The sequence below is a fragment of the Delphinapterus leucas genome, chromosome 3 (assembly GCF_059928025.1).
Source record: "Delphinapterus leucas isolate spDelLeu-1000000601 "Yukka" chromosome 3, BTC_Dleu_Yukka2, whole genome shotgun sequence".
NCBI classification, from domain to species: Eukaryota; Metazoa; Chordata; class Mammalia; order Artiodactyla; family Monodontidae; genus Delphinapterus; species Delphinapterus leucas.
In genome coordinates, this window is record NC_143131.1 from 91,954,913 (window position 1) to 91,968,004 (window position 13,092).

Genomic DNA, 13,092 nt, shown 5'->3' on the forward strand with positions numbered 1-13,092 from the left:
TAATAGTATCATGAGTAAGAGTCTATTAAAATGTTCCACAGTCCCAGTGATCCACTTACATAAGCTAGATGTGGGCCATGGAGCTGAAGTATGATATACTTGCCTTACATTGTTGGGTCTCTTAACTTGAGTCAAATAGTCTGAAAGCAATGGAATTAAAAACTGAAATACCTGGTAAATATTAACTTACTATGTTAAGTGAATTTATGAATTGATTTACTAAATCTGTTTATAAATCCCTTTCCTTCGAGAGACTCTATTTTATGGTTTCCAGAAAAATAATCTCTAAGTTTACATAATTTAAGCCTCCGAACTCCAGCACTAGATGTTATAATTATGAAATAGTAAAAAACAAACTAATTTCAAAATGGTTACGGATTGTGGAGTTTGATAGCCAGTGTTTTCAGAAGTAAAACTGAGAGGCAAGAGGTCTTGCTCATTTTGCATACGTGCTTGCCTGCTCACAGCTGTCTTTTCAGCACTGTGTTTGTTATAACCCCACAAAGCATTCACTAACTGACTAGGCACAAACACTTCAGTATTTCCGTGTATTCATACATATGCTCAGAAAATAAAAGAAAACACATGGCTTTTTGTTTTTTTCAAATGAGATTGTGGAGGATGTTTACCCTCAGTTTGCATACTGGGAGGTCTTGAAAAGATAGCCAGGTTTGAATTAATTATTTTTAATAATATATAAGCAAAGAAAATCTCCATGGTAACAACTCACATTGCATCAGAATTTAAGTGATACTTAACTTCGGCATTTCTGGTTCCTCTACTCTTTCAAGTAGTTATACATTTCTCTCCCTTTCCTTCTCTCTCTCTCATATAAACTGGATATATAATGTCTTTCTTTTGAGTCACTGATTATCACTGATATGCTACCAAGCTGTATAATAGAGTAACAAAAACTTGTGATTTGACAATGAATTTTATACAATATTACCTCAGCTAGAAGAGGTGTGTTGTCTGTATTTTAAGTTTTTGTCTCACTGGTACTTTAAGTGTTTTCAGTAAATTGTGTAATATGAAAAGGTTAAATAAAATGTTGAAATAAAATCACTAATTTTCTCTTACTGATGCTAGAGAACTACTAAGGCTGGTGGTGTAGGTGTTCAGAATATGTCCCCCCAAAATATGCTGTGTTGGCATATTGATTATTTTGTATTAATGGTGCTTGAGAAACAGTGGGTGCAAAAGGACACTCTGACCCTCCTTTGTTCCCCTGAAAGCAAATTGCCCATGTGAAAGGTAGCCTCCCTGTACCAGAAGAGAGAATTTAGGGCTGAGAAAAGTGTATAAATAAACCTTGTTACTTCTTCACCATTTACTACCCCACCACAAACCCCTCTGCCTATCAATTCTTCACAAATTTACTGTTTCTTCGTCTAAACGTTATAAAAGCTTTCAGCTCCGGTTCCCTTCTTTGAATCTCATTTTATGGGGATCCGGTACATACAAAATTAAATTTGTCTCCTGTTAACCTGTCTCATGTCAATTAAGTTATTAGACCAGCCAAAGACCTAGAAGGGAAGAAGGGGAGATTTTTCTACACCTACAGGGGTAAAAGAAAAGTTCACTTTTGTAGGTACAAATGAAGATCAAGAAAAAAATACAAAGTTAAATTTTTTGCCCATCATTTAAAAAATCATTCTGATGTAACTGTGATGTGTACAAAACAAGTAACATATTTCCTTACATAAGGTTGCCTATGTATCATCTCTGGTATTACACAGTCCCATATTTGGTCCTTACAACGGTCCTCAGGCAATTTTCTGAGTAGTGCTGTTTAGGGAAGAAATAGATATAAATGCGCATTGATAGGTGCCATTGATAGATATAAGTGGGCATTGCTTGAAAACACTAAGGAAATCAAAAAAACCCTTCAGCCACCTAGGGCTAAGAATAACAGTTGAGACATGTAAGAAACCCCCTAAAGACGGGGAGGAAAAGCCAGCGAGATGGTTTCTTTGGGAAGTTAGGGCATTCCAAAGTGGTCATGTATACTAGGGAATTTAGAAAGCCACTCACATACGCAGGACAGGACACGTTCTCAGAAAAGAACTGAGAAGACCCTGAACTTTCACTACTGGATAATCTAAAAACTCAGTATAAGCAGGAAGTGAAAGTTGAGGCAAAGTTGTAAAGAGCCTGGCTAAGGATTAAAGGGGTGCCCCAATACAGAGCCAATCCACCAAGTTAAGCAACAAACTAAATACAAAGCCAGAAATCAAACCTAGGTCTGGTAATCTAGTTCAGTGTCCTACCATAATGGGACCTCTCAGAGTCAGGAATAGCTGGTCTAATAATATCTGCCCTTCAGGAAAAGAACAATGACTAACATTTACTGAGCACTTAGTATCATACCCAGATCATTAAGAACTCCAATGCATTAACTCATATATTCCCTACAGCAACCTTGTGAATGAAGTAGTTACTGGTAGTATCTTCACTTTACAAATGCAGGAACTGAAGCTGGGAATTTAAGAGTTTTGCCCAAGATCATTAGGTTAGTAAGTAGCATAGCTCAGATTTGACACACCTCGCTTAATCCTAGGTTGGTTACCAGGTCAGTTTGCCTTGCTTTAAATAATGACCTTCAACAGAAGAAATGAAGGACACCACGGTTCTCGCTCACTAGTGAATTAATTCTCAGCTTAATCTGTACTGGTATCTGCATGCGAAGGCTCTCGAGAGCTCTTTGATGGGTCCTTCCACAGTCCTCACCATTCTCCTCCCTTCTCCAGGATGCAAACAAGCTTCCTCTTTTTCTTAAGCTTTCATAGCCAGCCTCTTAATTCTTTCTTATAGTATATGAACTTTCTAGCTTGTAGTTTCTGTGAGCAACTCTTAAATTCTCTAATTTTATGCTAGAGATCATGCTTTCTCCCCACTCCTGCTACACAGAGACATAGACATAATAAATTACACAAACATAATAGACACTGAATGAATAAATGAATCATAAAATCGCGTACCTAATCTTGTCTCTATATTTTGAAACGTATTCTCTTTTAGCTTAGAATTTCAACACTGAGAGTGACCTTCGGAAATCATCTCAACTAAACCTCTCATTTCACGAATTTATAAACTGAGTCCTAGAGATGTTTGGTGATTTTACTAAGGTCACAGAATAACAGAGCTGGTGCTACAGCCCACATCTTCCCACTCCCAGGCTAGTCAGTTTCTCCTATATCACCCTGCCTCTTAGCTTTCATTCACCCCTGACTCCCTCCTTTCCAGCTATATATCCGTACAAACATACACCTGAAGCTCTTTGAGCTCTGTAGCACTTGGTAGACCCTACTTTCAAAAAAATTTTTTTTACTTGTACATTCCTTATTTCATTTGCTAACGTTTCTGTTCCACCTTCTGTCCTCTTCACTGACTCCAATTTCTAATCCTGTCCTTCTCCTGATTCTGTTCCAAGGCTTTACTTTTTTGGGCCTAGCACAGATCATCCACTACCATTGTTTCCACTGACTTCCCAATGTTTCTCTACAGCCCTCACTTGTCCTCTAAACTCCAGACCCACATCTCTAATTATTTCATACATATTGGCACTCATGTTTCCTCAAATTCAATATACTGAAAGCTAAATTCATTATCTTTTGCAAACTGGCTCTGTTTTCGGTAATGTTAACATTTTTCCAATCATATGCAATTGATTTGAAATTATCTTCAATTTCTTCCTAAATATTTCATAGTCAATCAATTATTAAAGCCTATCAGAAAGAATAAGCCTTGGAGACTGGAAAACCTGGCTTGGAATTCTGGTTCCATGGCATGTTAATACACTCTCTGAGCCTCGGTTTCCTTGCCTATGGGGATAAGGCCTACCTTGCTGAAGGCTAGATGAAATAGCATCTGTAAATAACCTGTAGTGTTGAAAGGTTTCCCCTTTCCAATCTCCTTTCTGCCCCTGGAATTTTTCTCACTGTCTCACACATGTGTAACAGGTTTTCCCTATAGCCTCACCTTGTAAGAATTCTGCAGACTGAAAAGTTACTCTTCGTAATTGTCATTCTATTAGCATTGCTCCCCTGCTCAGCTGCTTTCATTAACCACCCAGCGCCCATAAAGTTAAGTTTGTACTCCCCATCCAGGTGCTTACACCTTCCCAAAGGCTTGCCGTCTCTCCTCGGGCTTCTCTGACCACTCACTGCCACCCCATGTGAGCAGACGCTAGTTAATCACCGTTACCTCAGCACTCATGTCACTCTTGTTCCTGACTTCACATCCTTGTTCAATTTCTGCTCCACTGAGATTGTATCCTGCCACTCAAATCCTAAGTTATTCAGGGGGCCAAAGTTCTTTGAGCACATTTTATATGCTTAGTGCCCTGACATAACAGGAGAGGAGCTAGGAATAAGACACCATCACATGCACAAGGAACTCTTAGCCAAGATTTATCAAGCTACTCCTATCCCTATCTTTCCTTCTTTGAAGTCTCATAGAAATAACTGCCTTTATTTTATCTTTGGCAGGTATCATGGGTTGCTTATTTAACAACTATGTTTATCATTGTTTCGACAGACTGTAATCTCCATCATAATAATGGCTAAATTTTATTTCGTGTTGGATGTATGCCAAACACTGTATTGAATGCTTTACAAATATTGTTTATGAATTTTACAAACATTATTTCGTTTAATCCTTCCCGAGACCCCATGAAGGTTATTCTCCTCAGTTTATTTCATATATTATTATATAATTATTATATTATAATAACAATTATATCAGTATAATTATTCATAATATATTAGTATACTATATATTATTATCTCATTTTAAGTAAGAAAAATTTGAAGCTTAAAGATGTTCATAACTTGGCAAGAGTCACATGCTTAGTGAGTAGCTGAGGTGGCAGAACCTCTGGCTGGCTGATTACAGATCCCTTACTCTTATCACCTCCCAAACAGCCTTCTCAAGGTTAGAAATAAATGCACTGCTCCATTCCACTCCAGTCCCTAGCACGTTTCTTGATACATATAAGTATTCAAAAACACAAACTGTATTTACTACAAGCAAGTAGCTTCTTAAGATCATAATTTTACAATGTAGAAGGGGGCCTTTTGATAAACAAATTCTCATATCTAGAAAATGAGTTCAGAACTCCTATAACTGCCATCCTGAAATCCAGCCTTGAGGCTAGGGCCCAGCCTGAGATCTACCTTGAGCAATGGCTCACGGCCTCGGAAAAAACCTAGACTTTTAAGGCTACTTAGAGAATCTCTCTACCCCCAAATCAGATTCTACTGGAATCTGATTGAAACTTATCTTTAAACAGAAGTATAATGTGTGCGAAACAAAGCCTATTTCTGGCTGTTGTAAAATCGTATTCATCTGATCTAACCTGTTGAGAGAGGAAAACTTTCCATGCCTCCCTCCAACACCAATGCTCAGGAAAAACATGTGTTTGAAATAGCAACTTCTTTAATTACTGGTTTTGTCATAAGATTCCTGCATCCAACAATGGAAACAGAGGGCCCAAGTGCATTTTATTTCTTTAAAAAGACCTATGATGTGCTGCAGCTACTGAGCAGATACTTCTTTGGACCAGTTGAAGTAGTTCTGAGCCAGGCAGAAAAGAAAGATCTATGGCTTGGAAAAGATAAACTTGGCAGGATCAAGCTTTGAATAAAAAGAGGTCTGTTTTCAGTTACAAAGTCTGCCATAATTGCTACTGAAAAAATCCACGACACTGACATCATTCCCAACCTTTTATAAACCAAAGGGAAGGTCTTTTAGGTTCCTGGGCCCAATTCCAACATGGGTCCCCACACCAAACAAACAATTCTTGGACACCAGCAAAGCAACGGAGAATTCAACTCAATTCTGATGCAATCCATCTGGAAATAGCAGCAGATTCCACAGGTTAAGGATTCAGTCCCACAAGACTATCCCCCCTCCACCCCTCCCCAGACACACCTACACTTTAGATGCCAGTCAAAAGCCCAGGTTTTACCTATATTTCTGACCCATTATCTACAGATTGGAGATTCCCATGTCCTCCTCCTTGGGTTTGATTAATTTGCTAGAGCAGTTCACAGAACACAGAGAAACATTTTACTTACTAGATCACTGGTTTACTATAAAAGGATATAATTCAGGAATAGACAGATGAAAAAGGTGCATAGGGCAAAGTATGTGGGAAGGGGCACAGAGCTTCCATGCTTTCTCTGAAAACACCACTCTCCCAGCACCTCCGTGTACCAACCCGGAAGCTCTCTGAACTCTGTCCTTTTGAGTTTTTATGGAGGCTTTACTTCAGAGTCATGATTGATTAAATCATTGGCCACTGGTAACTGATTCAACTCCCAGCCCCTCTACCCTCCTCATAGGTGGGAGGACAGGACTGCAAGTTTCAATCCTCCCATAACATGGTTGCATTGGCAACCAGACCCCATCCTTAGATGGGCTCCAAAAGTCATCTCATTAACATAACAAAAGACACCTTAAAGACTCTCATCCCTTAGGAAATTCCAGGGGTTTTAGGAGCTCTATGCCAGAAACAGGGACAAGGACCAAACACATATTTATTATAAATCACAATATCATAGATGGTAAGTAGAAAAACCATCTGTTATGTAACTTTGGATGTAGCATTTTCTTGAATGAGATCCTGAAGCTAAATTACATTCTTTCCAATCAACAAAAAGGCTCTGTTCATGATGGCTCTGCAAAATATCTAACCCCACTTAAAATACAATTGGAATGTTTACAGTGACATATATGTATTTACACAGTATAGCCAAAGAGGGCAAATTTTGATAATGCTGCTGATCTCTGCTTTTTATTGAAATATTTACCTACAAAAGGCAAAGTAAAGCTAGAGACTGGGAGAAAATATTTACTAAACATGTATCTGATTAAGCACTTGTATTCAAAATATACATATAACTCTTAAAAGTCAGTAAGAAAATAAACAACCAATTAAAAACTGGGCAAACGATCTGAACAGACACGCAGACATCTCACTAAAAATGATATGTGGATGGAAAATAAGCACATGAAAAGATGCTAAACATATGTCATTAGAGATTGCATATTCAAACAATAATGAGATACCACTACGTACCTATTAGAATGGTTAAAGTCCAAGACGATAACATCAGATGTTGATGAGGAGCATCAAGAACTTTCATTCATTGCTGGTGGGAATGCAAAACGGTACAGCCACTTTGGAAGACAGTTTGGCTGTTTCTTACAAAACTAAACAGACTAAAACTATTGTCTTACAATACAATCAAGCAATCATGCTCCTGGGTATTTACTCAATTGAGTTGCAAATGTATGTCCACACAAAAACCTGCACACAAATGTTTACAGTAGCTTTACTCATAGTTGCCAAGAATTGGAAGCAACGGAGATGTCCTTTACTGAGTGAATGGATAAACAAACTGTGGTATATCCATACAGTGGAATATGATTCAGTGATAAAAAGAAATAAGCTATTAAGTCACAAAAAGACATGGAGGAGGCTTCAATGTTTATTGCTAAGTGAAAGAAGCCAGTCTGAAAAGGCTACCTGCTGTATGACTGGAACTACACGACTTCCTAGAAAAAGGAAAACTGTAGAGACGCTAAAAAGATCAGGGGTTGCCAGGGGTTGGGAGTGGGAAAGAGAGGGAGGGAAAACAGGTGAAGCACAGGGGATTTTTAGGGCAGAAAAACAATTCTGTATGACACTGTAAAGGTGGGCATGATATTTGTATGTGTCAAAACCTATAGACTGTACAACACAAAAAGCAAAAATTAATGTGAAGTATGGACTTTATTTTTTTTATTTAAAAAAATTTTTTATATCAGCAGGTTCTCATTAGTTATGTATTTTATACATATGAGTGTATATATGTCAATCCCAATCTCCCAATTCATCACACCACCACCATGACCCCACCACCACCACTTTCCCCCCTTGGTGTCCATATGTTTGTTCTCTACATCTGTGTCTCTATTTCTGCCCTGCAAACCGGTTCATCTGTACCATTTTTCTAGGTTCCACATATATGCGGTAATATACGATATTTGTTTTTCTCTTTCTGACTTATGAAGTATGGACTTTAGTTATTAGTGATGCATGAATATTGGTTCATTAATTGTAGCAAATGTACCACACCAATGCAAGATGTTAATAGGGGAAACCATGGCAGGGTGGTGGGGAGTATAGGGGAACTCTCTGTACTACTTGCTCAATCTTTCTGTAAATCTAAAACTGTTATTAAAAAAAAAATCTCTTAATTTAAAACAAAGGTTTCCTTTTCTCCCTCAACATGTTTCCTCCAATGTTAACTTCTTATATAAGCATAGTAAAATGAACAAAAACAAAAAATTAACATTGAAAATATATTACTAACTAAACTACAGACTTTATCTGAATTCCACCATTTTTGTATAAAAATGTACGTATAAAAATACATTATATATAAAATTATATGTATAACATATGGTATACCATATATAACATATATCATATATGTATGTGATATGATACATATATATATATATTTGGTTTATTAACTATGCCCACTTCTTGAATGTGAATCCATACAGGTAGGAATCTTCTGTTTATTATTCTTCATTTTCTCCCTAGAGCCCAGCATGGACTCTCTAAATATTTACTGAATGAGGTAGTGAGTGGGGTAGGAATCTTTTCGAGAGAAGAAATAAGAAAGGTCACAAACTTAAATATGTTTGTAGGTGGGATGGTGGGAAATTGAAGAAATTCTACAGGAAATTCTAAAATGTATCCTACAACTTATTCTTTAGGAGTTAGAGGATATAAAACAAAACTGAGCTTTTTTTTTTATGTTTTGGGATTATCATTATCAATACCAGTTACTGTGTCTCAATAGAACTAAGATAATATTGAAATACTATATATGCTAACACTGGTGTTTCCACTAGGTATCCTGTCCATGTTAGTTTTTCTTTCTTAGTTCCTTGCCAGCTACACCCATGATCACTTCTTGTATTATTTATAAACTTATCTGATTCCTGACTTTGAGAAGCTTGCATGGTATACTGGAGAGAAAATGAATTTGGGTTAGATAAACCTGGGTTAGTTTTGAATTCCAGCTGCATCTTTTACTACTGTTATGTCCTTGAGAAAGTTAAACACTTGAGCTTCAGCTTTTTCTTTTATAAAATGGAAATAGTAATATCAAACAAGAAAAAAATGGTGACAATGTAAGAAAACATATGTAGGGTTGTAGTGCATAGTGGGTTCTCAATAAAAGGGAACAGTTATAAAAAAAAGTAGATCTTAGTCATTTTAGAACACTTGGCACTTAGCCCATTTCTTTGCTGTATCAGGTGGCTGATAAATGATGAATTGAATTCCTTCTGCTGTCAAGGAATCTGTTTCCTTTTATTTTCATTATAATTTCTTTTTGGCTGATTTGCTGTCACTTCTAAAAATCATAACTTCTCTCTTTTTCTTCTGTTTTTCCTTTTTGATTTTCTCTCTCCAATTGTAGCCATTTCTTCATTGCACTGTTGCAGTAAAATTTGACTCGTGTATATATCTCATGAGCCAGTACTTGTCCTAGATGAAAAATCGTGTAGTCGTTTTCTCTTCCAATGTCTCCAAATGTCTGCTTGGTTTTGTTTCTTTGGTCTCTCTCTTCAAGCAGAAGATTGTTCAATTCTTTTTGTTTCTGTAGTTAGAGAAGTCAGGTGAGGAGTACTTTTAAAGTTTAAATATGTTTTGTTGCTTGAAGAAGACATCTACAGTGCAGTCTCTCCCAATTTCCTATGCAAAAACCTCCCAGAGAAATAAAACTCAAAGCAATAAAAACAAGGACGATCAGTCAACCAATTGCCAGAATCTTGGAGGATTTTCCACTTATTAAATGTTGTGAAACTTCACTGTATGTTGCTATCAAAGACTGACCCACAAGGAATAAAACAATTCTAAATGTCCAAAAGTAGGTATCAATACTATCTTTTTACCCTGTTGTCTACTCAATCCTATTTTTGTAGTTCATTCAAGGAAGAAACCTTTATCAACACTTTCTCACAGAGTTCCCATGCTAGCAAATGGTTTGACTGGCCAGGAAAGACTCCACACATTCTTACAGGGCTCAGTAGATAAGTATATTAGATTTTATAGACACAAGTAGCTCCTCAAGAAGCTTCAGAAGCCCAGAATTCTGTAACTGGCTTTCTGAGATCCAACCTTAGGCGCATTATGTATAGCTTGGGAACATACCTTACTTAAGAGCAAGTCATCTTTTTGGCATTCTTCATGTATATGTGGATTTATGTTGTTTTACAAGTGTTTGTTTTTTCCTGCACCCAAACTCCATCACCTCCAAGTCCATTAGCATAAGTACAAAATGTTGGAGGTGGTGCCAAAGAGCAGCAGAGTTTATACGACACCTGAGGAATGGTAATGGAGGGTTCCACTGCGTTGCCATTTCATCAGCTGGTTGGAAAGATAGATATGCAGTTGATTTGGACTTTTGTGATTTATACAGGCCCACTTAGTCACTTGAGGTAACTTTGACTTTAATGAATTATAACGTTTGGGCCACGGTAAATAATACCAGAGGACTTAACTAATGATATAATTGGAGAAAGAACTTAAAGGGATACTAACCTACTTTCCATGGAAACCAGCATATAGAAACAGAAAACCATGGAAGTTTATAAAATTTGATAAGAGACACAAGGTATGGACATGATCTCTTAGAGAAAGCAGGCAAGAAGTATGTATAGCCAACTTCTTGGAGCAAATATGACCTCCCTGCAACAAGTTTTGCACTGGAAACTAAGGGTTTCTATTTCAAGGAAAAATTGAAGTCTAGTCTGTTCTCCCACTCCACTCACGAGACACACGCATTTCCTTGCTAACCTTTACATAACATGCTTGAGTGGTGGTTCTTTTATGGTGATTATAGTTCCCTCCCCATCATGGTTCTCAAAAGAGGTTTTTGCAGAGGTTTTAAGGTTCCCCTGTAGATTGGGCCTGGACTATTGCTAGATGTGATTTCTAGACCTACTGCCAGATTACCTGTGAGTCTGCACTTTAATTAGTCAACTCTGTCAATCCCTTTATATTTGACGGCTCTGAACAGTCTGTCCATCTGGCATTTGACCTCTGCCCTACCTAGCTATCAGTATCTTCCTGGTTTTTGCTGGACTGGTTGGTTTCATTTGTTGCTACCCTACAGTCGACTGCATCTGTGTCCACAAGTGCCTCTGTCTCACATTCCTACCATCTTCCTTGAACTCAAGATTTTAAGTGTATCTCCCAGGCCCAGATTAGTTTTATGTCTACCCTTTACTTTTTCATGAGCTTGACATCCTAGACCCTGTGCACATCCCATAATCCCAACTGATAAGATGCCTAACATGACTTTGATTTCAAGTGTTCCTAAATTGAAGCAGCAGAGCTGGCAACAAATAAATGTTTTGATATTCAAAACAACAAAAAGACACTATCTTTTACTCGTCAGATTGGTAAAAATATTTTAAATTTGAGTGTAAAAAGTGTTGGCAGTTTTATGGAGGAAAGAGATTCTTTTTTTTTAAACAATTTTATTGAGATATAATTTACATTCTAAAAAATTCACCCACTGAAAGTATATGGATCAGTGGTTTTTTAGTACACACATAGAGTTGTGCAACCATGACCACAATCTAAATTTAGATCACTTCATCACCTCAAAAGATACCCCATGCCCATTTTCAGTCATTTCCCATATTCCATCCCATTCCACCCCCCCCATAGACCCAGGCAACCATTAATCTACTTTATATCTCTGTAGATTTGCCTACTCTAGGCATTCCATACATGGAATCATACAATATGTGGTCTTCTGTGACAGACTTCTTTTACTTAACACAATGCTTTCAAAGTTCACCTATTTTGTAGCATGTGTCAAGGAAGAAACTTTCTTCCTTGTTATGGCTGAATAATATTCCATTGTATAATACGTTACGTTTTGTTTATTCATTCTTCAGTTGATGGACAATTGAATTGCTTCCACTTTTTAATGACTATGCATAATACTGCTATGGATACTTTTATACAAGTTTTTGTGTAGACATAGGTTTCCATTCCTCTTGAGAATGTACCTAGTAGTAGAATTGCTGGGACAAAGGATAACTCTATGTTTAAAATTTTCAAGTATTGACAGGAGGTTTTCCAAAGTGGCTGTGCCATTTTACACTTCCTACAGCAATAAAGAGGGTTCCAGTTTCTCCACATGCTTGCCAACATTTGTTATTTTTTTGTCTTTTTGATTATAGCCATGCTAATAGATGTGAAGTGGTATCTCACTGTGGTTGTGATTTGCATTTCCCTAATGTCTAATGATTGATGTCGATCATCCTTCATGTGCCTGTTAGTCACTTGTATGGCTTTTTAGAGAAACATCTATTCATATCCTTTACCCAGTTTTTTTTTTTTTTTTGGCCACACCACGAGGCATGCAGGATCTTAGTTCCCTGACCAGGAATCAAACCTGTGCCCACTGCAGTAGAAGCGTGGAGTCTTAACCACTGCACTGCCAGAGAAGTCCCGTAAGTGTTCTTTATATATCCTGCATACAAGTCTCTTTATTAGATTCATAACTTACAAATATTTTCTCACATTCTATGAGTTGACTTTTCACTTTCTTGATGATATATCTTGCAACACAGAAGTATAATCTAAGGTAGGCAATTTAAACATTTTTCCTTTGTTCCTTGTGCTTTTGGTGTCGTATCTGAGAAACCATTGGCTCACCTAAAGTCATAAAAATGTATTACTACATTTCATCAATAATTTTATAGTTTTAGCTTTTCTATTTAAGCCTTTGATCCACTAGAGTTAATTTCTATATATATAACGTAGGAATCTAAATTTATCTTTTGCATATGGATATCCAGTTCCCAGCACCATTTCTTAAAAAGTTTATTCTTTCCCCCACTGAATTGTCTTGACATCTTATTGAAAGATATCAAGACAAATTTTTACTTTATTTTTCGCTGTGTTGGGCCTTCGCTGCTGCGCACAGGCTTTCTCTAGTTGTGGTGAGCACTGCAGTGCGCAGGCTTCTCATTGCGGTGGCTCCTCTTGTTGTGGAGCACGGGCTC